Below are 407 nucleotides of genomic sequence, written 5' to 3' on the forward strand. Positions count from 1 at the left end.
CTGAGACAATCAAAGTGGAAACGTTAAATAAAGTTCATATTAAAGACTCCTCTGCGAAACGTGTACACAAAAACTACACATTTGCGTAATTATCCTATTGGGAAACGTGCAACTTTTAAAAAGAGTTTTGAGAATAAAGAAGTTCTGAGTTCTAAGCTTTGCAATAACTAAGCGGAGAGCTAGCAAGTCTTTTCAAGCAATCATTTTTTGTGAACAGTTTGATTAACAGTTATCCAATGTACAACAAACATTCACAAAAAACCTCTTGCAATCTCTCCAGAAAGCCATGATAAAAGCTTTAAAACAACGCCTTCTTTTTTTCATTTTCAATTTCATGATGAATCTGAGAATGCCAGTGAAATGTCTCTATGAGGTTTTTCAAAAGTGATGAAACACCCGAAGGACAG

This window comes from Tigriopus californicus, chromosome 6, assembly GCF_007210705.1.
Source record: "Tigriopus californicus strain San Diego chromosome 6, Tcal_SD_v2.1, whole genome shotgun sequence".
Classification (NCBI taxonomy): domain Eukaryota; kingdom Metazoa; phylum Arthropoda; class Copepoda; order Harpacticoida; family Harpacticidae; genus Tigriopus; species Tigriopus californicus.